General features: G+C 39.9%; 1 protein-coding gene and 1 pseudogene across 2 annotated transcripts in view; one reads left to right on the plus strand and one right to left on the minus strand.

Annotated features, from left to right (window-relative positions):
- Positions 1-23,785, minus strand: part of Prkg1 (protein kinase cGMP-dependent 1) — a 1,194,975-nt gene that overhangs the window by 325,678 nt on the left and 845,512 nt on the right. The window lies entirely within an intron of this gene.
- On the plus strand, positions 14,601-15,009 carry LOC116103730 (annotated as a pseudogene).

Raw genomic sequence — 23,785 nt, forward strand, 5'->3', positions numbered from 1 at the left:
TTTTCAGAGGGGAAACTGGGAAAGGAAATATCATATGACATGTAAATAAAGAAAATATCTAATCAAAAATAAATAAATAAAATTTTTTGGAAAAAAAAAATGTCCTGCTCCAGGACAGCTGGCAGGCTGACCAACTCAACTACCACCTAGACCCAGATCGAGGGCTTTGAGTTGGTCCACTCCAGCATCTACCCGATCTATGAGCTGCTGGAACACTTGAATGGGCTGGTCCTGCCAAATAAAAGCTTTAGGATCTCCATGACACCAGGCAACAACAGGATATCCAAAATCAGTCCAGTGAGGTTCTAGTATTGATAGTGTAGTGGAAGCCAGAGGCCTCGAACCAAACCAGTGACTCATGAGCACATAAGTAAAAATGTATGGACACAGGGGTACATTGTGTGCCACACAGTGAGTGACACACCACAGCTTCAGTGGCAAGATGGGTTTTGCTTCGTTTTGTCTTTTTTTTTTTCTTTTTTTGTTTTCTTTAGGGCAAGGAGGTTGCAAGAGGAGAGGGTAAATATGAAGGGATGGGGAGACAAATGGGATTGGGATGCCTCATGTGAAATTCACAAAGAATCAATAAAACGTTCTAAAATGTTTTCCTGCTCCAGGCATACCCCCCACACTCATTTGTCATGATTTGAGATTGGCCTGCCTCAATTTACCAGTTGCTGATATTACAGGTGTGTACCACCATACCTGACTGCTCCCTTAACGGAATGACTTGGCAGTAATCCCAGACCAGCATGTTATACAAGAGCCATGTAACTGATCTTACTTCCAACTCCTGTTCCCTACATCTCTATCCGATCTATTCTGCTCAATGCTGTGGACCTGCTCTCTTTTGCTAATGATGCGCCCTTATCAGACAATGCCCCTAACCCTTTAATAGCAGCTCTTATCTCCCTAGATTATGAGCAGTTGATGGATTTTGTGCATGAAAGTACTTTAGACAAAGCAAGTGAGTCTGGAGATATGAGATAGGCTTTTACTATCTCTGTGGTAAAGTTTAAATTCTTTGTACTGGATAATGGTATACAGGGGAAGCATATAGGCTTTAGAATCTAAAGGAATCAGATTAAACTAGGGTCTGTGACTCACTGTTATGTCTTCAGCAGATTAACTTCTTTAAACTTTAGATACCTTTGAAAAGGGAGAGGGGTTGCACCCAGCCCACAGGATTATAGTGAAGATGAGAATTATAACAGGGAGTGACTCATACTGAACACCTACTTCAGTATATCACATATTCTTCTAGTTTTGGGTTCACTGCTATGACAAAATGTCCTATAGCAGCTTGGTGGAGGAAAGGTTGATTTGGCTTCACACATCAGGTTACCGTCCATCACTGTAGGAGCAATCTATTATTCTATCAAGGCAAAAACTCAAAGCATCGCATCTACTTCAAGAGCAGAGAGGGAGAAACACCTAAGTCCTTGCTTGCTGATGCTCCGCTAGGTTTCTTCACTCTTACAAGTCTCAGAGCCCACCCCATGAGGTGCCACCACATTCAGGTGGGCCTTCCCATCACAGTTTATAGACAGACAATCCCCTACAGACCTGCCCATAGGCCAACCTACTCTAGTTAATTCCTCAGTTGAGACTTCCTGGGTGATTCTGGGTTGTGGCAAATTGACACTTAGCTCCAACCATCACACAGACACATAGATACATTAAGAGCTTCAACAGTCGAACACATTTCTAATGTGTCAGACATGAATCTCAGACTAAACTTGAGTGCCTAATAGGTTGAGGATATAACTCCTTTAGCAGGGTGCTTTCTTAGCCTTCACATGGCTCTGGGTAAGGTCCCCAATACCTCTCAAATTGTGAAATGGTGATTCATGCATGAAATTTTAGCACTAATGTTATGGAACTTAAAGTTGAACTGGAAGTTAAACTAGAAGTTGAAGGTCATCCTCGGCTCTATGTAGAGGTGAAAGCTAGCCTGAACTAGAGATCACATACCACAAAAAAAGTGATAAAAAATATCTATTTTATTACATTTCATCCATTTCTCCCTTCTTCCCTTTCCTTCTTTTTTTCCTCTCTCCCTTCCTTCTCTCTTTCCCTCCCTCCCCTCTCTATTTTCTCTCTTTCAACAGAATCTTGCTGTGTTGGCATGCTGGCCTTGAACTCACTGTTCCTGCCTCCTCCTCTTCCATGCTAGACTTCCTGCTTCTACATATTTTTTCTAATCAAATTATATTTAATACATGTTAACAATTCTCCTTTGCAGTGAGATTTAATTATATGCATTGTTTCTATCTCTTCACAAAATCTGAACACATTTTATGCTTCAGAAGAAGGGAGTACTCTCTATTGTCCTTGATATCAAGAACAAAAAGGACCCTTGCAGTTCACTGACTTTCTGCTTTTGATTGTCCCAGAGGAGGAAGGCAACATTCAGTCAGGCTCAGAATGCCTGTTGCTTCAAGTTTTCTTCCCTAGAATAACCCATCCAGAGAAAGTCACTGTCTGAGTTTGCTTACTGCTGCTGTAATACACACAATGACTAAAACCAACTTGAGGAGGAAGGGGTTCTTTTGGCTCACAAGTTCCATGTTCAAGAAAAGCCAGGGAAGGAATTCAGGGAGGGAACTTGCAGTTAGGAGCTGAAACAGAGACCATAAAGCAGTGCTGAGCACTGGCATACTCAGCTTGCTTTTGTAAAGATCTCATCTGCCCAGAGTTCCTACTGCTCAGAGAAGGCTGGGCCCTCCCATATCAATCATTAATCAAGAAAACGCTCCCCAAATATACCCCCAGACCAACAGGATGGAGGCAATTCTTCAGTTAAGGTTCGGTCTTTCTAGGTGACTCTGCTTCGTGTCACACTGACAAAAGCTAAACAGCACAGCTAGTGTTGGAGAAACATCCCCCTGAACCCCCTCTTCCTTTGTTAGACCACAAATACTATTTTTCAGGTGAAGTTAGGCTTTTAAAATGGTTAAGAGGAGTCTTTTCAACCTGATGATTCTGGTTTAACAAAGAGATCTAAGACCAGGGAATGGAAAAAATTCATACATATATTTAGAGAAAAAGGAAGAATATAAGGAATTATTGCAATAACACCTTTCAATGGGCTGTTCTTCAGCCCCATCTCCAACACTCCTCTGGCTTCCATAACAACCAACTTCCATCTCCCACATGCAGCATCCTCCAAACACACTGCCACTGTGATTTGGACAATACACAGACAGAGGAAGCAGCCTACAGGGGAGAAGCTGGAAGTAAGCTAGAGCAGCTCCAGAGAGTGAGCTCAGGACTGTTAGTCAGGAAAATGTAGGGTCCTGATTTATGGTCAAAGAAGAGCTAGCTGAGGTGCATCCTACTGGTCTCTCACCACAGGAAGGGGAAAAACCTAGAAGAGATCATAAACATCCCTTAAGAGTTTATGAAATTTTAAGCAACTAAAAGAGAAATAGAAATCTGTTATTGTTCCTGCAATACTTATTTAAAAGAGTTACCATCCCTTTAAGCTAGGCATCTTCCATCCTTTTGTGAGCAATGGGTCGTCGGTATGCAATACAAAGGCAAGTGATTCTAGCTCACCAAAATTCCACGATTTTAATCTCTAATGTAGAAATAACAAACCTGGATCAAGTAATCTCAAACAGCTGCTATGAAATCACCTAAAAGAATATAAATGTATTGCTTTAAAATTAAAGCACTCTACATAATCACCAACTTGAATGTGAAAAGGGCAATCCTATAGCTACTCTCAAAAAAAAATAAACACCTTCTAAAATGATGACGCCTGCAACTAAAAGCTCTCAGATTTGATTTGAATCCTACCTTCTGTGTATATGTTCATGTGTCCATATGGTCGTGTGTGTATACATGGATGCCTCTGTTGTCTGCACTTTTATAAGGAGGCCAAGGATTACTGTTGGGTACCTTTAATCCTAGTTTTTAAATCCTTTCTCTCTCTCTCTCTCTCTCTCTCTCTCTCTCTCTCTCTCTCTCTTTTTGAGATTATTACTTAGGATAATCTCTAAACTATATTCCAAATATCTGTCCATATACCCACAGATAAGTCTAATCATACCTCTCATTAAGAAAACTCCTCTTTCCCTTGGCCCTGTGAAGGCTCTATGCCCCAGTGTAGGGGAATGCCAGGGCCAGGAAGCAAGAGTGGTTGGGTTGGTGAGCAGGGGGAAGGAGGAGGAGATAGCTGAGTTTCAGAGGGGGAACCAGGAAAAGGGATAACATTTGAAATGTGAATAAAGAAAATATCTAATAAAAGGGGAAAAAAGAAAGAAAAAGAAAAAGGAAAACTCCTCTTGGAAACAGACTGAGACCATTACAGAAAACTACAATTAATCAAAATGCAGAGTTGTGTACCAAAGGCTGGAGAATTGGAGAAGAGAAAGTGTAAAAGCCTTTGGATCAGGGAGTTTGCTGGGAGATAGTGTCTCCTAGTAATGTTAGCCATTACACTCATAAAATCTCACCAACACGACTCCCTGAGCATGAACTCGAACCAGAACAACATCAATAGACATTCTAAAGTGGAGGGGGAAGCCCATGAGCCTCAACCCTGTACAGGAGCCACAGGCAACCAAGGAATACTAGGGGTTGGGAGTGGAACGGGTGTGGGCCCGTACAGATAATCTTTCCCAGAGAAGAGCACACCAGTTGGTTATCCAACTTATTATTTTGAGACAGAGATCTGGTACTTACAGATTAGCCTAGACTAGATTCCTGTGATTTCCCCCAGCAACCTACCTGTCTCAGGCTCCCCAGGGCTGGGATTAAGAAACAGCACCTAGCTTTTTGACATGGCTACTGGGAATGTAACTCAAGTCTTCATTCACAAACAACAAGCAGTTTAATGGCGGAGCCATCTCCCTGGTGTCCCATTCTGTGGGTTTTCTTGGGTTTTTATTTATGGAGGGAAGAGGCTGACCTCAGTCCTGGTGCTGGCCTTCTGCCTTGTTTTTGACAAGACTCCTTTTTGTAGTTAGTCATTGCGGTCACCAGGCCAGCTGCTGAGGTTTGGCCTTTCTCTGTCTGCCATCGCAGTGTGGGAACTATGGGATTACAGATGCTCTACCAGGGCAGCTTAGTGTGGATTCCCAGGACGTGAACACAGGTCCTCGTGCTTGCATGGGTATTGCTTTAGCTATGGAACCGTCTCCTCAGCCCTCCACAGATTCTTGTACAAGATCTTCAGTTCACTGTTTCTAAATCTTTGTCATTAGAAGGTCTAATTCAAACACTCACAGGGTGGGTTTCAAAAGTTAATGTAATTCTGTGCATCGTGATGAAGTACATGTAATATAAATTGACCATCTTCAATTTCTAATTATATAGTTCGGAGGCAGTGGTTAAACAATATTCCCACTCATCCCTTATCCCAACCTCTAGCTACAACTATCCTGCTCTCTGTCTCTAGAATTTGATGATGTAGTGTTTTCATACAGGTAGATACAACTAGAATGCATATGATATTTGTGGCTTTCTATCTATTTTTTTATTTGTGTGGGTGTGTAAAATGTGTGAATGGGTTGTTCATGTGTGTATGTGTGTGTGTGCATGTGTGTGTATGTGTGTGTGTGTGCATGTGTGTGTGTGTTTGAGAACTAAAGTTGGGTATCTTTCTCCTTATTTTTGGATACAAGATGACTAACTGAACCTGGAGATCACTAATTTGGCTAGACTAGGAGACCAGGAATTACAAGGGATCCTCCTTCCTGTCTCTCCCTTCTGTGTGCTGAGGTGATAGCTATGTAACAGCAAACCTGGACAAACCCTTAGATCTTAAAGCCTTTATATCTCATCTCATATGACTTCAGGATTGATTGGACACAGAAGACAGGGAGCATGGGCTTGCTTCAAACTCAGAAATAAACCAAGAATGATCCTCCTGCCTCCACTTCCCAAGTGCTGGGATTATAGGCGTGTACTATGATAACTGGCTTTTAACACTTACCTTTTTAATGTCTATCTAGATGATCTAATATCTAGACCTGTCTTATCAATCAATGATTTTCATTTGATAAGTGGTAATTTAAAATAATTGCTAAAATCATAAAGCTAATCTTGCTTATTTTGGGGGGTGCTGCAAAAATACTCACCCTACATCATGTCTTAGAATGCTGTGAATTCTCACAAGTTACAGAAACTTCTGCAAAAATCAAGAAAATGGTTCTGACACTCTTCCCTGGCTAAGCAAGCATCTGTCTAGGCAGCATGCACGTAGGTCAGACCTATTGGCATATTTGTGCCCTTCCAATAATATACAAATTCATTAGCAGAACCCATTACTGTCTGATGACTAATTACAGATACTTTAGGATCAGACACACACTTATTCTGCATCCCAGAACCTCCATTTCCTACAGCTACAGGCAAGTTATTAAAGCCAAGTAGCTTTCTTCATTGAAAAATTAAAACAACAAAAACCTAGCTTATGGAGTTGCTGTCACTACTAATAAATACAAAGCACTTAGTAATGGGGATGCCATAGGGTAAGCACTCAATTACAGGGACATATAATTTAGTTTGTATAACACTACACTTAACATAGAGCGTGTCATATCACAGGTACTTAAAACATGCAAATTAAAACAAGATCCACGAAGGCAAATGCAATGGAGGAGTAATGGTTTGACCCAGGGTCAAAGAATTGTACCGTGTGTGCACCTTATGAGAGCACGTACATCTGCGGCTTCTCACAAGGCAATGAGATTCTGTCTCACATGCTATGCTTGTGGCTCACTCCATCCTGTCAGGGGGATGTGTTGATCAGCCCACAACATGAAGCATCTCTTCAGTTTCAAAATGCATGCCTTGTATCCTGCCATTCTGTTCTATGCGATATCCTGCTTGATGTTGATCTGGAGCCACGAGCATCGTTCACTGAGACAGTTTTAGTCGATAAATTCAGAACAGGAAGGTATTGACTTAATTACTACCATTTATTTATTTATTTATTTATTTATTTATTTATTTATTTATTTATTTTAAGACAGTGTAGCCATGGTTAGCCTGCCACTTACTATGTTGGCCAACCTGGTCCTGAGCTCATGGCAGTCTTCTTTAGCCTTCTGAGTACCAGATTTATGTGCAATACCAAGCCTGATTCATCAGTATCTTATGTTGGGCTATTACAACAACCACTTTAAAGCCCCCTGACAGTGTACTTTCCCAAGCAGAGCTCAGGATGCTCCAGTGCAGCTGTCAACTAACTGCCAGGAGGTAAGGCGCTTAGTGCACAGTTTAGTAAAGCAATTAAGAAGCACTTAATAGCATCCAATCCTGTGACTTATCCAGAAAAGTCACATAGTCCCAGATATTTGCTATGAAATCACAGTTTTCTATGCCCACAACGAAATGAAATAGCAGAGGGTTTTATGGCATTTAAACAAACGGCATCTGATTGCTACTACAGAAAGGGAACACATGGCTTTTAAAATGTTTAAAAAGTATACTGGTGGTAATAAGCCTAGATGAATCTGTACCAGTTCTCTACCAATCTTTGAGAACCTAAGAGGTGGCTCACATCTCCTCCAACCCCAGCCAGAAAATTTGCTGTGCATCACTGGCTAGCACTTGGTACAGTCTGTGCTTGGCTGCAGCATACACTGAAGGATTTTTTTATTGTTATTATTTCTCATTCCAACCTGTGAAATGCCAGAATCCTCAGTTCATATGACAAGGAAACAGCTAGAAATGATGTTGTCTGGAGTCTACATTCCTTATTCTCTAACTGCATTGTCTCCCCAGGACCTAAAGCATGATTTTTACTTCTGCTGATGTTTGGACACTAGGTCTACCTCTCCCCTTCCCATTGCCACATGTTTGTCCAGTATTTCCCATGCTAAGGAACACCTGTTTAATATATTTTTGGATGGAGCCACCCGTACACTGGCCCTAGATCGCCTCCTGGACCTTAATTAAGGCGGTTTTAGAAAACCACACTAGGAAAAGCACTCTTTGAAAAACATCAGCAGATGAGACCGGCTGTATGAATACATGAGTTTCTGATTTATAGAACTTGAACATTTTCTTTAGTGGAAGTCCTTAATTCAATGCCTTCATTGGCGGGGAAGTCACACTACAAAGAGCTAACTCCAGACTCAGACGACTATTTTTCAAATACACTGAATTATGTAACTCATTTCCTAAGATATATTGATTAATTCATTGAGGAACTAAAATTCCAGCCAACCCGGCTTGGAAATTCTGAGAAATTTTTTAAGGTAACAGAGAGATAGTGACAGCCTTTATCCTTAAAATAGAATGCATTTCACCATGACATTTTATAGATTTCTCCAGGCTTTTAAGATGAAGGCCAGCCAACATGCCCTCTGAGAGAACATCTAGATGCCTGTTCTAGTTCTCCTTGGATGCCTTGTGTGTGATTCTGCCATAACAATTACTGCATTGTCACTGGCTATAATGTATGGGCTACATCTTAGAGCAGCAAACGACTGTCACTGGCCCAGTGCTGATTTGTATAAATCTTGCAGTGGATTAAACTCATGCTCAGTGTGAATTATCTGCAGCTCTTTCCATGATACATTGGCATGGCTGGGCAGATTTATCAGATCAACATGGCTCACACATGTGAAATATTTGCTCTTTGGTTCTTTAGGGACAAACATCTATCCCAGTCCATTATCATCTTGAAGTCGGGTACACAACTGAGCCCTTTAGCTTACGGCCTAGCAAATGGCAGGTGTTCAGCGTTTGTTGCACACATGTTTACATTTTAAAATCAACCTAAGAAAACCTTATCTTTTTGGTTTTTTGTTTTGTTTTGTTTGCTTTCTTTCTTTCTTTCTTTCTTTCTTTCTTTCTTTCTTTCTTTCTTTCTCTCTTCCTTCCTTTCTTTCTTTCTTTTTTTTTCCGAGACAGGGTTTCTCTGTATAGCCCTGGCTGTCCTGGAACTCACTCTGTAGACCAGGCTGGCCTTGAACTCAGAAATCTGCCTGCCTCTGCCTCCCAAGTGCTGGGATTAAAGGCGTGTGCCACCACTGCCTGGAAGAAAACCTTATCTTAAGGTAAAGGATATAGTAAAATTATGAGGAATGGAACTCAGAAAACATAGTCAAACATCTTTATTATTGTTATTCATTTTTAAAAGTTCTTTTAAAGTTCACTATTAAAAAAAACTTGCAAATAAAAATATCACATACCCAAACTAATCAGACCCAAAGTCTATACAACTCAGTGAACTTCTATACATTAGCATAGGAGTTGGGAGGGAAGTGTGTGTGCATGTGTGTACACGCATATATGTGTGTGTGTGTATATATATGCATATATATGTGTTAAATTCACAGACATCTTTCCCCAGCTTCCCTTGGGCAGAGATTGCAGGTGCAGAGCACCATGCCTAAGCAGAAAGATCTTCAATGATGTCAGCCTATATATAATGTATCTGCTTGGCCACAGAGATCCTAGATAATTTAATATACAACTCTGGGCTTCTATAGACGTAAATAATCATGGTATAACTGAAAAGTTATTCTGTAGGGACATTCATAAACATTTATTTCTTTTGAATTACTAGGAATTTAGTCTCACAAACGACAGGCAAGTACTCTAGCATTGAGCTATAGTCCCAGCTCTCTATACTAATTTTTTTTTTTACTTCATTTAGTGTGTCCATGTGCATGTGTATGTGCATCTGTGTGTGTGTGTGTGTGTGTGTGTGTGTGTGTGTGTGTGTATGTGAAGGGTATAGATATGTATGTAGATATGCCACCTCACATGTGAAAGTCAGAGGACAACTTGCAGGAGTTCATTTTCTCCTTCCACCATATGAGTCCCAGGGACTGAATGCAAGCAAGCAGGAATGGTCAAAAATCCTGTTATACACTGCTCCATCTTGCTAGTCATTATTCGTTCTTAATATTTTTAACATGACTGTATCTTCTCGAATATCATTTGATTGTTTAAAATAACAAAACTTCTCCTTTTACATTTACTATCATTTTTTTCAATTTTCAAATTCAATACAACTTGAATTTAAAATCCTCCTGTCCTGATCCCCAAGAGGCTTGAGTAACCAGTGTGCATCTCTGTCTCTGGTTCTGAGAAGTCATTTTTAGCATGTTTGTTAATAACTCTCTTTTCCCGGAATAAAAAAAATGCCCTTTATTTCATCAGATTAATATCAAGTGCATTATCAATGAGTGTTTAATCATTTATGATTAACATTTTTTCAAAAGCATAAGAATACAGGAAATAAGTATTCAGACTCAAAATATTATATTGTTAATTTAAAGAACATTTTAAAAATTGTTGTTTTTCTACTTATGTTTAAAGGGGCCAATTAAATCATCCAATATTTGTCTTAATAACAATTGCATTTTATCAATAGATATATTGAGATTAAATGGCATTACATGATGTAACTGTAAATCTCTTAACATAAGACACTACTCAGTGACATACTATGACTACTTAATATTATATTCTTGTCCATGTTGTAAAAGACTTTGTGTATACTGTACTTAAGCTAAGCATTACCTGAAGGAAACACTAATATGAATTTCCAGTGACCATACTACTTTATACTAAAAAAAAACCTATTGTATATATATATATATATATACATACATATATATATATATATATATATATATATATATATATAGTAGTCAATAAAAATAGAATAGCGAAGAAGATAACTTCTTTTGGAGAATTATAGGTAAGTAAAGGGCCTAAGTACTATCAGCTCTTACTAAATACAATGAAAAGTAGGTGGTCTAGTAAAAATAGTAATTTCAAGGGTCATAAAAATAATTATCCTTCTTCAGTACATGCATAGCACATATTTCATAGTGACTTTAATGGTAATAACCCCCATTAATGCCTTTCAGAACTTACTATCATCCAGGTGTCCTGCTGCCTGCAGACCTTATTTCATCTAGACCTTAGGAAAACTGATACTCTAAATTAGTACAATATGCTGTGAAATAGGCCATTTGTAGATGAATAAACTCTGCATGCTCCGACCTTGTCGGGTATTGGCTTTCTCATAGGAAGCATGGTACACTTGCTTGTATCTATAGTGACTGAGCTGCCTTTACACTAGCAAGCTGACTGAAGACCTCAAGCCACATTACATGAAGAGCACTAGAAATTTATTAAGTATTAACAACTATTTGATTTTTTTTAATTTTTAAGGATGACAAAGACATATATTCTACCGGTACTTTTTGTTGGATTCTGAAATGATTTAGATTAAGTGCTGGAGTTGATGTTGTGAAGATTGGAGTTTGCAACTAAGATCCCAACAGATAAGCAACACCTACAAAGATGGCTTCAATGAGTGAATTTTTGGATATGACTTCTTCCGTGAAGAACTTTGGCTATAAATACATATAGAGAAGTCACACTCAGACAACTTACTATGTGTATAAAGTTGCTGTCTTTATAATCCTATGCTACATGTAGAGAACTGAAAAGAGAAAAATTATGAATTTTATTTTTAATAGTTTGCAGACGTCATGGAAAGAGCTAAGTGATCAAGAACAAAAAGTATAATTGAACCTTGTGAAAGATGGCGTTGGGGGATGCATGACTACTTTCAGTTTGGGAGAAGTAAGAGACAGAGAACATCTAAGGTACAGAAGAAGAACAATAACACAAAATCTGCCTGTAAATCAGACCACGAACCCTGCAGAATGGGGAATGGAAGTGTAGGATGCATAGTAAATGTGGGGGTCAATGATCTAAATGATAAGCTACAGAACTTGAAACAGAAAACTCAAATAAAACCCAGCAACGTGAGGAGGTCTCGATTGTAAAGTTCTACTGTAATATCTGAATTGTTGCTGAAACTAGGAATAGAAAACTGACTTAGCCAGGTGTTCTACTGCATACAGGAGGCAGGAAGAATGGATCACTGTGATTTTTGAGATCAGCCTGGTCTACATAGAAGTTCCAATTCTGGGTTGGTGAGATGGCTCAGCAGGTAAGAGCACTGACTGTTCTTCCGAAGGTCCTGAATTCAAATCCCAGCAACCACATGGTGACTCACAACTACCTGTAATGAGATCTGATGCCCTCTTCTGGTGTGTCTGAAGACAGCTAATTATTATTTAATAATTATTTATTTAATAATTACTTACTTAATCTTTGGGACTGAGTGAGCAGGGTCTACTGGAGGGGCTAACTGGAATTAGAGGGGTTGACAAGAGTGAGCAGAGGTCCTAAAAGTCAATTCCCAACAACCAGATGAAGGCTCACAACTATCTGTACAGCTACAGAGTGTACTCATATACATAAAATAAATAAATAAATCTAAAAAAGAAGAGAAGAAGAAGAAGAAGAAGAAGAAGAAGAAGAAGAAGAAGAAGAAGAAGAAGAAGAAGAAGAACTACTACTACTACTAGTAGTAGTAGTAGTAGTAGTAGTAGTAGTAGTAGTAGTTGTTGTTGTTCCAATCCAGGGCTACATAGTGAGACCATGTCTAACAAAAAAAAGGAGGGGCATGTGTTTCCAGAGAATTTATTTTTTTAAAAAACAACAACAAAAACAACCATTCAGGTAGAGAGATGTCTGAGTAGATAAAGTGCTTTTGTCAGGCAAGCATGATACCAAGAGTCTGGATCCCCATCATCCACATAAAAATGAGATGTGATCATATGGGTCTATAGACCCCAGAACTTGAAATGGAACAGAGATAAGAGGATTAGTGGGTCTACCTGGTCATCAGCCTCAACAAAAAGTGGGAAACAGTGTGTTGCAGGTTCAACAAGAGATGCTGTCTCAAGAGACCAAAATGGAGAGCCACTGACCGAAGATACCTGATGTTCTCCTAAGGGCAGTGCATGTGATGCATGGACATGTGCACCCATACATACACACACAGGTGTGCATGCCTACACACATCACACACATACAAAACAGTGTGCTGAGTGTGATAATACATGCGTGAAAATCCAATGCTCAGAACATAAGGTGGGAAACGCAAGAAGAGTTCAGGAGTATTCTGGGTCCGAGTGTGAGACTTTGGCTCAAGCAAAGCAAAGGGAAAGAAGCAGACTTTATATGATTCTAGAAAACAAATATAAGGTAATTTAAGCTTTTGCTGATAAAAACAGAATCTGCCATTATGTAGCTGAATGGGCAAATGGTAATTTCCTTGGCTTCACTTGCCTCAAAAGTTTAAACTAACAACTGACTTCAGAGCTGCTATATAGCTGTTCTTTGTTCTTCAACTGTATTACTCCATTCTAAGTAAGTTACTATAGTAATATCAAAATTAATAAAAATTAAAAGACAAAATTCCAGGGCTGGAGAGATGGCTCAGTGGTTAAGAGCACCGACTGCTCTTCCAGAGGTCCTGAGTTCAAATCCCAGCATCCACATGGTGGCTCACAATCATCTGTAATGAGATCTGACACCCTCTTCTGGTATGTCTGAAGACAGCTACAGTGTACTTACATATAATAAATAAATAAATCTTTTTTTTTTAAAGACAAAATTTCATGGATGGCTTTCAGGGACCAAAAAATAAATCAAATACTATTTTATTTTCAATATCTGAAACAATGGGTTACTTTGTGACATTTAATCCCTTGCTCCCATTTTTCATCATATCATCACTCCTCTCCCTCCTCCTGCTGCTGTTTACCCTCCTCCCCTAAACAGTTCAATAACCCCTCCTGCTGCTTTCAAGGTATCTGTGTGTATATGTGTGCATTGGGGGGTGTTTAAATCCAGGTTCTACATAAGAGAGAGAACATAGAGAAATCAACCATTATTTTTCATTTTCTTAGACTGTTGTGTCAATGTTTTCTATGGGGTCTTCTGCCCCTGAGACTCTCTCTTCTATCTCTTGTATTCTGTTGGTGATCCTTGCATGTATGATTCCTGATCTCTTTCCTAGGTTTTCTAACTCCAGGGTTGTCTCCCTTTGTGATTTCTGTATTGTTTCTGTTTCCATGTTTAGATCTTGTATGGTTTTGTTCATTTCCTTTGCCTGTTTGATGGTGTTTTCCTGTAGTTCTTTAAGGGATTTTTGTTTCCTCTTTAAGGGGTTCTAGCTGTTTACCTGTGTTCTCCTGTATTTCGTTAAGGGAGTTATTTATATCCTTCTTAAAGTCCTCTATCATCATCATGGGAAGTGACTTTAGATCTGAATCTTGCTTTTCCGGTGTAATGGTGTGTTCAGGACTTGCTATGGTGGGAGTACTGGGTTCTAGTGATGCCAAATAACCTTGGTTTCTGTTGCTTCCGTTCTTATGCTTGCCTCCTGCCACCTAATTATCTCTAGTGCTACCTGCCCTGGATATATCTGACAGAAGCCTGTCCTTCCTGTGATCCTGGTTAAGTCAGAACTCCTCAGAGTCCAGCTGTCTGCAATCCTGTGATTCCGGGGTCTTGTGATACTGAGATTCTGGGTAAGTCACAGTTCCTGGGAGTCAGTCTGCCTCTGAGACCCTGAGATCCTGGTGTGATCAAGCTCCTGGGCTCCTGTGATCCTATGATCCTGGATGTGCTAGAGTGACTGGGAATGGAGTCTCCTCCAGGGCTTTGGGGCTGGCCACAGACTTTGCGCCCAAGGTAAACAGGTGTACACAGGCTCCTTTCCTTTCTGCTGGGTGTCTGCTCTTGCTGTCGAAATGGGCAAGTTCATGAAACCCGGGAAAGTGGTGCTGGTACTGGCTGGACGCTACTCCAGACACAAAGCCATCATCGTGAATAACATTGACAATGGCATCTTGGACTGCCCTTACAGCCATGCCCTAGTGGGGAATCGATCGCTATCCCCAAAAAGTGATCGCTGCCATTGGCAAGAAGAAAACTGCCAAGTGATCCAAGATCAAGTCCTTTGTGAAAGTTTATAACTACAACCACCTCATGCCCACAAGGCACTCAGTGGATATCCCCTTGGACAAGACTGTTGTCAACAAGGATGTGTTCAGGGACCCAGCTTTGAAACGCAAGGCCAGGTGGGAGGCCAAGGTTAAGTCTGAGGAGCGATACAAGACAGAAAAGAACAAATGGCTTTTTCAGAAGCTTCCCTTTTAGGTATATTTTTGTTTTCGTCATTAAAAATTAAAAAAAACTAAACAAAACAACAACAACAACAACAAAACAACAACAGGTGCACACTGGAAGGAACCCGAGCCACTGGTCGGGCAGGGTCCTGAGTTCCTGGATCCTGCTGGCCCCCGTTTCTCCCGGTGATGTTGGAACATGTTGTGTTCTACTCAACCCTGATCCAAAGATCCTGGGCGTGCTAGAACACCTGGGAGTGGAGCCTCCTCTCGAGATTAACCATCATTATTTTCAGTTCAAATGGGAAAAATAAGACATGGAGATGTAATAAATGCAGCTAAGATTGCAAAATTCATCAGTAACAGAGTTGAAAGAGAGAAAAGAGTCTACTCCTTCAGGCTCTGGTTATGGAGGAATGCAGTAAATACACCCTGATTTAAATGAGGAAATGAACTGGTGTTTCGTTGGTGAATTAGAAATGATTTCAAATGATTTGCCACATCTCACAATGGGTGAAGGCAAATTCCTCTCATCTAGGGCCTAGGTCATGTGCCAGTATGAGCCTTAGCAAGGCCATAGCTTCTAACCTTGTCTTCAGAAGCCAGGCACAGAGCTGCAAGGAAACTTACAGAAGCCTGCTGGTGACCAAGGAGAATTAGGAGAGACCTTGAAGGATGTGGCACCATCTTATAACCCCCAGTGTACCTGAGATAGGCTACAGCATTTTCAATAGGCACAGACTAATGGTTCTAGCCCACCCAGAGAATTATGAGAAGCAATAAACTAACTTTCTTCATGCACTTTTTGTGAGGGAAATTGGCAAACAGAAACAATCTCTGTGATCAAATATCTTCATCCCCTCTAAAACGGAACCTCTGTTCTAGTTCATCTATGACTCATCCAAACCAAATCATCATAGACCTCAGCCTCGTTTCTGCCCAACATCTTCTTTCTTATTACTTACTTGAACAATATTTGAAAGTTCCAAAAGCTGCCTTCTGTCTTGAGAAATAAACCACATAAGTTTCAGTAAAATTCAATTTCTTAGGAGACTTCTCTCAGATTTAAAACAACTTTTCATTTATGAACTTTCTCAATAATTCTTTACCCTTATTATTTTCTGTGGTAGTCCTGAGGCATTCTACCACCTAGAATGTCAAATTGGCTAATAGGAAGTTGGATTCAGTCCTAATCATACACAAAGCCTTAAAGAAACATATGAGGTTCTTTTCAAACTACTTTTACTTTTTCACAGTTCCGTTTTGGCACACATTCCCTAAGACTATGGAAATGTCTCACAATATTCTCACAGAAAAAAAAAATCTACATCTCATATATTTTACATTTAAAATTACATTTTAAAATTTCTGGGGATATATGTATATATATATATATATATATATATATATATATATATATATATATATATATATATATATATATATATATATGTTCATGGGTTCATGCAAGTGCAAATGTGTATATATGGGGCTCAGAGGACTTTCATCAAAGGATTTCCCAGACTGCAATTCGCATCGTTAGTCTTGGCAGCAAGTATCTTTACCCACTGAGCCATCTTGCTGGGCCCAATGACTATATGTTTTAAACTCTAAGACAACTTTGATGTACAAAAATGTTAATTTAACAAGTGACTGTTCAACTAACACAGTTTGATACCACAGATAATCCTGGCCATTTCTTTCTGTAATATTGTCTTTCTTGACCCATGGGGAAATCATGATTACCACAATATTGTGATAAAACCCATGAGATTGGAATATAAAACTGTTTGGTTTCCACAGAAAATGTTATTTATATTAATTTGTTATGGTTGTGAAAAATAACAGACATATATCTGAAGGGATAGGGAGAAATAATAAATACTTTGCCATCTACGAACATTATCTCTTAGTCTAACCAAATTGGTTCTCCAAAATTAACACCCAAGGCTGATGCTTTATAGAAGACGCCTTAAGTCTTTAATCTCATTGTACCTCGCACTCCACATACACACAAGCACACACTACATACATACATATACAAACACACAGAGGCATACAAAAATAACTGTCTGGCAGACATCCAAGTAGCTCCCCCTAGTCCCCTGGTAGGAAAGACTTTTCCAGAAGAAACATTCATCATAAGTTAATGGGCAATCAGAAAAATTCAAGTTAATATCAAAGCGCTGATTAAGAGATGGAAAGAAAAATCTCTAAATACGACTTGCTGTCTATTAATAGCATTCTGACTGGACCTAATCGTCTATGGGGCTTGCATAATCCTAGCCTTTAAGAAGTTCACAATGGACTGCTGACCTGAGAGATCACGGAGAAAAAGTCATAGAGCACATCCAGAAACAGTCAGGTCCCCACTATTTCATCCACCCAGAGGAGATCACAGACTCTACCTGAGTCCAGAGCCGAATGCAACCAAGTGGTGCATCAGACACAAGCATCCAGCAGTGCCCCACCAACACACACAGTCCTGAGGAAAACAACCCATCATAGCCAGTAAGGCTTTCAATGGCTATTATGCCTCAATACATAAACCAGACAACTAGAGGGCTGTGTATGCTGTGCTTCTCCCTGTCTTTCACACCCATCCTTCCCTTCCAAGTTCTCAAATACACCAGGGGACACAGGAGCTTCAAAACAGACTGCCCCTTTGCCTAGAATGTGTTCCCTGAAGCCCAGGACAGTATATTGCCCCCCCCCTTGTGAATAACTTCTACTTATCTTTGTGTTCTCTAGTTGTATCAGTCCCTATGTTTAACCTGTTGCTTGACATTTATATTTGAAAAATCTTTAATGTCTTATTATACTTATAAATTACATGTTATTATTTGATGTGTGTCTCTTTCTAATCTAGAAGTTCACTAAAAGCACCCAGTCCAACTTCTATTTTTTGCTTGAATTGTAAACCAATAGTTCAACAACAGTAGAGCCACAGAGGAAACTGTATCAGGCTCAGAGGTTAGTTCTCCTAATTTAACATTCTCTTTTCCCTTTATAGGGAATTAGTATGAGATTTTATTCAAGAGGTGTTTTGTGTTTTGCTGCGTGTGTGTGTGTGTGTGTGTGTGTGTGTGTGTGAAAGAGAGAGAGGGAGAGGGAGGGAGGAGAGAGGGAGAGGGAGAAAGGCAGGGAAGGAGAGGTGTGCTACCTAATTTTGTCAAGTTGATATGGGAATAATAGAATCACCCTGGAAACAGATCTCTAGGTCTGTCTGTGAAGAATTATCTAGATCTGGCTAACTGAGGTAGAAATATCCATCTTAAATGTGAAAACAATGTCATTTCCCATGTTGGGGGCATGGACTGTACAAAAAGGGAATGTGGACTGCAGAGAACCATTCATCACTTTGCCTCCTGACTACGGTTGTACTGTGACCAGTTGCCTTCTGTTCCTACCTGCACGGTGTCATTGCCATGGTGGACTACTTCCTCTGCAATTGTAAGCCATAATAAACCCTTTTGGTTTCTGTCAAATATTATTTTCATAGTAATAAGAAAAGTAGGTAACACAGTATTATTGTTTTAATTAAGTTATTTATCTTGTATGTGTGTTTGGCTGTATGAATTTTTGTACAACATGTGTGTGCATGCAAGAGCTCATAAAGGCCAGAAGAAAAAAAATAAAGTCCCTTGAAACTGGAGTTACAGGTGGTTGTAAGCTGCCCTGTGGGTGCTAGGAATTGAACCCAGATCCTCTGCAAGAGCAGTGACCACACTTAACTACTGACCCCTTTCTCTAACTCCTGGTAGTACAGTGTTCGAGTGGTTTAGTGTATGCACATGTTCATATTCCTATGCATGTATATGGGCTCAGGTGCATATGGAAGCCAGGGGTCAATATTGGGTGTACTCTTTGATCACTCCCCACCTTATTTCTTTGAGAGAGGGTATCTTTCTGACTCTGAAGCTCACTGACTGGCTAGACCTGCTTGTCATTGAAGTACAGAAGGCTTCTTGCTTCAGTTCCACCAGTATGAGTTTGCAGCCACATGACCAACTTTTAGTGTGCGTGCTGGAGACCAGAACTCAGGTGCCCATGATTATGTCCTGAGCACTCTCTGGAGGGAGCCATCTCCCCAGGTACACCATTTGTACTTTTAAACCCATGCTATGGATGACACCATTTTCAGAGGGAAATACTTTTAAAAGAGTGACACATGTCAGAAGTGGCACAAACACCTGAGTGTGGTAGTTCAAGTCTAGGATCCTAGCACATGAAAGGCTGAGGCAGGAGGACTGGCATGACATGCCATGAGATTGAGGGTAGCCTAAGCTACATTGTGAGTTCAGGGCCAGCCTAGACTACAGAGGGAGACCCTGATTCAAACAACAAATAACATGGAGAAATTTTATATAATAATATGGAGAAATTTCATACTAGTCTCCAACTTATCCTTCTCTACTATCCCATGATTTTTGCTTTAGAGTTCTGAGTCTCTACAAGGCACCAGAAATGGAGAAGTCTGTGAGTAGAAATACAGGCCTCGTAATTTCAATACAGCAGACCATTATGGAAAGGAGGGTTCTCACAAGAGAAGCAATTCCAGTAGCCCTGGTGCCACTCACAAAGGTTTACAGCAGCTACACAGGCCTTGCTGGAAAAATGCCAACAGGTTTAGCAAGAACTAAGCTCTAGCTTAATTATTTAATATAAAGTTACTAAGTCATAATATTACTTAATCTTCCTGCAGCTCAGTTCACATGTGGACAGTGGCTTAATAAATTTCCACACCGTAAGAGAACTAGAAGACCCAAAGGGCTTTGTAACATGTAACTGCAATTTAAATGCACAACATCACACAAAATCTGTTTTATAAATCCAAATCCAATAAGTATTGGGGTGGCTGTTATATAAAAGGTCTTTTTTCCCTATGGTGGAAAAGATAAAGGCTGGGAAATTCCTACAGAAGGAAAGTGTCTTAAAAGTGTTCTATTGCAAGAATGCCAATTATTGTGTTTCATGTAATAGATGTTTACTGATACTGTAGAGGTTATAACCTGGATTTCCTGATGCAGTAGCTATAATTCCTTTGCCTTGGTGCCTCTCTATGGGGTACAAGCAGCGTATACTTGAAATGTCTCTCACGGAGTGATCTAAACTAAATTTCAGAACCCAGAGGCCCCAGCTCCACTGCTATCCAGTAGGAACGTCAGTTTCTCTCAGAGGCTTTCTGGTAACCCAACAGGAGATGTAAGCTCTATGGTCACTACAGAAGCCCGATAATCTGACTTTACACACATGAACTTTGTTTCCTGCTGAGGGGAGTGCATTGATAACCATGGACCCATAACTCCAATAGCTCAGTTGCTTTGCTCATGATGAGAAAGTTGTAAATTCTAGAAACTTGTACAGAGTCAGAGAAAGTGACTCATTAGAGTTTCTGTGTCTGCTGACAATTCTCTCCTTTTGGTCCCCGATGGTCACAGCACTTTATGTTTCTGCTTAGTACTTCTTACACTTAGACATGAATCACACTTGGGGATGTTTATTGTCTATGAGATAAGGATACTTGAGGCTACCGACTTTTCCCACTCATCCCAGGGTGACTCGGATGGGACTCTTTTGAGTCAGACCCTAAGTCACCCCTTTCCTTCCTCAATTACACCATCCAATACAAATAACATAAACTAGTCAAATAAAAAATTAATATATGTGAGCATTCAAGTTTCTGTTGTGTTCAAAAATCCCATGCAAAGGTGACTAATGCCCAGGGCAATTTTATATTTAGAGTGAAATATGTTGATGTTTTCTGTCTCTCCCGACCTTCTTAGTAGAAGTCAACTGAGGTATTGTGATGGTGTCTTAGACAGCATCAGCTATCAACTTGGCATGGCCTATTCATCTGAGGGAGGAAGCTCAATTGAGATGTGGCTGAGATCACTATGTCTTGACTCATGATTGACATGAGACTGCCCAGCCAACTGTGGGTGGCACTATACCTAGGCAGGTGGTCCTTGGCTATATAAGAGAAATTAATTGGGTAAGCCAATAAATAACATTCCTCCATCACTTCTCCTCAAGGTTCTGTTTGAATTCTTGCCCTGGTTTCCCTGACAGATGGGCTGTTATGCCGAACTGTAAGATGATGTCTTAATTAAGGTTATTATTGGTAGAATGAAACATCATGAACAAAAGCAAGTTGGGAGCAAAGGGTCTATTGGGTTTACACTTCTATATCACTGTCCATCAATTAAGGAAATCAGGAGAGGAACTCAAACAAGATAGAAACCTGAAAGCAGGAGCTGATGTAGTGGCCATGGAGGGTGCTGCTTACTGGCTTGTTCCTCATGACTTACACAGCCTACTCTCTTACAGGAGCCAGGACCACCAGCCCACCCACAATGGGCTGATCCCTTGCACATCAATCACTCATTAAGAAATTGCCCTGCCCCACAGTCTTGCCTCCAGCCCAATCTCATGGAAGCTTTCTCTCCACTGAGGCTCCTTCCTCTCTGATGACTCTAACTTGTGACAAGCTGACATAAAATGAGGCAGGACAGATGAAATGAACCCTTTCTTCTCCAAGTATCTTTTGGTTGGAATGTATTCTCACAGCAACAGGAAAGCAAAGTGGAACAGACAAAAATAACCAAAATTGCATGTCCAGGACAAGAGTTACAAATAGGTCAGTAATGCTGCCTCCATGTAGGGAAGCTGGATATCCTGCCTGCAGAGGTTTATTTCTTAAAAAAAGTAACTGAGTGGGCTAGAGAGTAGCTTGGTGTCAGAAGCTTGCTGGGCATGTACTAGGTCCTGGGCTTCATACCAAGTATCAAGAACTGAAAGGAAGGAAGGAAGGAAGGAAGGAAGGAAGGAAGGAAGGAAGGAAGGAAGGAAGGAAGGTGAGAGAAAGAAAGAGGGAAGGAGGGGTGGAGGGAAGGAGGAAGGAAGGGAGTCAGGAAGGGGAGACAGAAAGATGTTTTCCATCATTAAATAAGCAAGAGAAGCACTTCATTTGTTGTTAAATTGAAATTGGAATGTGTCTGCTTTCACTACAGGGCCTTTCTCCTAGACAAAACCCATTGTGGGAGATGGTGCCTTGGAACAGAAGCTTGTCTCACCAAATAGGGAGCACTGATCAGTTACCCTGAGGAAAAGTGAAAATGACTGCAAGAAGAGCAAACCTTCATTAGAAACTGAATGTTCCAGGAAGTAACAAAATGAGGTAGTTGGAAGCCCTAAAAAAGAAAGGGCCTTGAATAACCACATCTCTCAATCAAAATAAAAATAGATGACCACATACCCCAAGGGTATAAGATCCTCATTTGTTATTTATTGCCACGAAAATTCATTCAGAATTGTTTGAGAAAGACAAGTTAGACACAGCTAATTTGCTCACACTGTCTTTGCCTGCATACCTTTTAAACCAATGAGCTCCATTTGCTATAGACAGGACACCTACATTTTGGAAGAACACTTCTCTTTTTTGTTTGTTTATTTGTGTCTTGTTTTGTCTGTATCTTGCGTCATGTCACTCAAAGTTGGACTTCAGCTCACAATGGAGGCTGGCTTTGAATTGTTTCTCACCCTACCCCTACCTCCCAAGATCTGGAATTCTAGGCACATGGTAGCATATCAGTCTTGGTAGTTTCTTGTTGACACATTGAAACAAATACCCTGTTGCTTATCATAACATATAAAGCCAATCAGGACAGTTACAGAACATAACTTATTTGTCTATACCTTAGTAAGAGTCCTAGATGTATATATGTATACACATATCTACACTAATGCACACAACATAGGTATATATATTTAAAAGACATTACATACTCTGTCCTGTAGATTCATCTCCCACATCTCCCTGTCTGGAGATGACATTTCCTTGAAACGACACTAAAATATTAAAGAACTGGAGTATGTCAACTTAATTAGACACGTTACTGAGAAGAAAAACGACTTGTTCTGTAGAGTAGTTTACCTTCACACATAGAAGATAAGTTTATTTCCAACTGTTAAATGCTCTCTAAACAATTGAAAGGTAGTTCCCTTCTGAAAATTCATATTATTATATCTTCAGTTAGTGTGTTAAGTTTGCCTAATTATGACAGATGCTCATTTAAGGAAATGATATAATTTTCATGCTAACACCATGGGCTAGAATCTTAGTCAAAAGGAGTTATGTGTTTGTTTAAGATAGGGTCTCTTTGTATAGCTGAGGTTACCCTCAAATATATATAACTCAGGTTAGCCTCAAACTCACAGTCCTCTGGCCTAATCCTCTTAAGTGGTGTTGCCACCAAGCCCAGATAAAAATAATATGTTTTTAGAAAATTTTAGCTTCAATTTTTCCATGTTTACAGGTAGGAAGTTTTGTTGGTTTGTTTGAGATGGGGGCTTCGTGGAATGCATGCTAGCCTCAGCAACCCTACAGAGCCAAGTGTGAGCTTGAACTCTTGAGTGCCCTGACTTTACCTCCCAAGTGCTGGGATGGCAGGCATACACCACCGGGCCCAGCAGGAAACTGTACTTCTTGATGAGCGCAGAAAAACAAAACAAAACAAAACAGACAAACAAAAACTCCAGGAAGTATACCTTCTTAGCCATTTTCTTGCAATTAGTGCAATCTTTCTGACATTTCTCTTGCAAATGCTATTATATTTAATGGTCATGGGTGAGGAACTCCTCAAGTGGGTCCTGGGGTGTCATATTAAAGTGAGTGGTATAGTTTTTAAAAATCCATTTTTCATTTGGAAACATTAGCTTTTCTGAAAACCAAACTGATTTCAAAATATAAAATAATAAAACCACACATAAAAGCTTGTAAAAACTGAGGTGATCTGCCATAATAA

The sequence above is a fragment of the Mastomys coucha genome, unplaced genomic scaffold, assembly GCF_008632895.1.
Source record: "Mastomys coucha isolate ucsf_1 unplaced genomic scaffold, UCSF_Mcou_1 pScaffold21, whole genome shotgun sequence".
Classification (NCBI taxonomy): domain Eukaryota; kingdom Metazoa; phylum Chordata; class Mammalia; order Rodentia; family Muridae; genus Mastomys; species Mastomys coucha.